Raw genomic sequence first — 2,500 nt, 5'->3', positions numbered from 1 at the left:
ATCTTCAGTTGAATGAATGATTACAAAGCAAGTTGAATAATAAGTAGGCAAAAATGCTAATTAAGACAAATAGTAACAACAGAACGTGAAAAGGTGTAAGTTAAAAGGATAATTTTAGATTTACATGGTGTAATTGCTGATTGAGGGAAGGTAGTTCTTTTTGAATATGAATAGCCTCCTTTATCTTGAGTTGAAAGCTGGTAGTGGCGTGATCTAAAATATGAAAGCAGTCTATTGAACACAATGAGCGACAACGTTCAGAATTCTGAAGATGTTTGAAGATGTGAGAGGCCCTATCAACGGCTAAGTGCTCACGTACGCGTGTGGAAAAATGTCGGGAGGTTTCGCCGACATAACAGGCATTACAGCCCGCACATGTAAACTTATAAACCACACGTGAACGACGCCCGTCGGGGATAGGGTCTTTCACACCAAAAAGGTTACCTATCTTGAAGGAAGAAAAAACTAATTTGATGTCTAAATCATTACAATAGCGCTTGATTAAGTGTCGAATCTTCTTCTGAGTGATGACAGAAAAATGGCCTATGTATGGCAGCTTAAAGTAAAACGTGGGCGAGGTGGTAAGGGGGTAGCCCCGGGGACAATGATTGCTATGGGTCCCAGTGATGTAACGGTTAACCACTTTTTCAATTAAATGGGCAGGGAAAAGGTTCTTTTTGAGAATTTCAGTAAGCTTGGTTATATCCTCGTGTAACCCCAACCAAGTGTTGTTGATCTTGTAGGCCCTGTCAACAAGAGTCCTAATGAGACCTACTTTGTATGAGTACGAGGTGAAGCTAAAATAATTAGTTAATAACCCAGTAAAGGTTTTCTTACGGTAAACCCTAGTTAGGAAGGAATTAGTGTCACTATTATCAATAAGAACATCTAGAAAGGGTAATTTGCGATTAAGTTCTTTTTCCATAGTAAACCTTGTGTTGGGGTGCCTAGAGTTAATGTAGTCAAAAAATATAACAGCATCGTGCTCCGAGTGAAATAAACAAAAAGTGTCGTCAACATACCTACGATAAAATAAAATTTTAGAGCATTGAAAATTTTCCAACCATAGTTTTTCATGATGCCCCATAAAAAGATTGGCTAATACGGGAGCAAGGGGAGACCCCATGGCCACACCATCAATTTGGTCATAGAAAGAACCGTTAAATAAGAAATGGGTCTGGGCGGTGGCTACAGTGAAAAGGCTTCTAAGTTCAGGTTTACTTAACTTAAGGTCAGGATTGCCCTCGGAAATGTAATTGACCGCCAGGTCAATACATTCCTCAAGAGGTATGTTAGTAAAGAGACTTTCCACATCGAAGGAAACCATAAATTTACCAAACATAGATGAAGATTGAATGTCCTGTACAAAAGTAAAAGTGTCTGTAGCACAGTGTTCAGTTGGGATGTGCGGCGCCAAAAGATTGCATAGATATTTGGCCAGGTTATAATTGTAAGTTCCACTAGAAGACACGATGGGGCGAAATGGCGGAGTTGAGTTAGGCCCAAAATCCTTGTGCATTTTGGGGAGGCCATAAATTCTTGCTGGCTGAGAGCCTTTGGGATAGATGTTTTCGTACACTTCGTTGGCAAGGTGACCATCTTTCTTCAACTTTCGGAGAAGTCGCTGCAGACAAACCAGACAAAGGGAATGGTGTGGTCGTCTTAGACCGAACAGATTACGACCAAGGTATTCTTAAAATCATCAATGACACTTCCAAATTCCGGCCCATCAAGGAAGATCCAACTTTACTGAGAGAGGGTAGACTGCAGCGACTTCTCCGAAAGTTGAAGAAAGATGGTCACCTTGCCAACGAAGTGTACGAAAACATCTATCCCAAAGGCTCTCAACCAGCAAGAATTTATGGCCTCCCCAAAATGCACAAGGATTTTGGGCCTAACTCAACTCCGCCATTTCGCCCCATCGTGTCTTCTAGTGGAACTTACAATTATAACCTGGCCAAATATCTATGCAATCTTTTGGCGCCGCACATCCCAACTGAACACTGTGCTACAGACACTTTTACTTTTGTACAGGACATTCAATCTTCATCTATGTTTGGTAAATTTATGGTTTCCTTCGATGTGGAAAGTCTCTTTACTAACATACCTCTTGAGGAATGTATTGACCTGGCGGTCAATTACATTTCCGAGGGCAATCCTGACCTTAAGTTAAGTAAACCTGAACTTAGAAGCCTTTTCACTGTAGCCACCGCCCAGACCCATTTCTTATTTAACGGTTCTTTCTATGACCAAATTGATGGTGTGGCCATGGGGTCTCCCCTTGCTCCCGTATTAGCCAATCTTTTTATGGGGCATCATGAAAAACTATGGTTGGAAAATTTTCAATGCTCTAAAATTTTATTTTATCGTAGGTATGTTGACGACACTTTTTGTTTATTTCACTCGGAGCACGATGCTGTTATATTTTTTGACTACATTAACTCTAGGCACCCCAACACAAGGTTTACTATGGAAAAAGAACTTAATCGCAAATTACCCT

This window comes from Orbicella franksi, chromosome 3 (assembly GCF_964199315.1).
Source record: "Orbicella franksi chromosome 3, jaOrbFran1.1, whole genome shotgun sequence".
Lineage (NCBI taxonomy): Eukaryota > Metazoa > Cnidaria > Anthozoa > Scleractinia > Merulinidae > Orbicella > Orbicella franksi.
Note: the sequence above shows the minus strand (reverse complement) of the source record.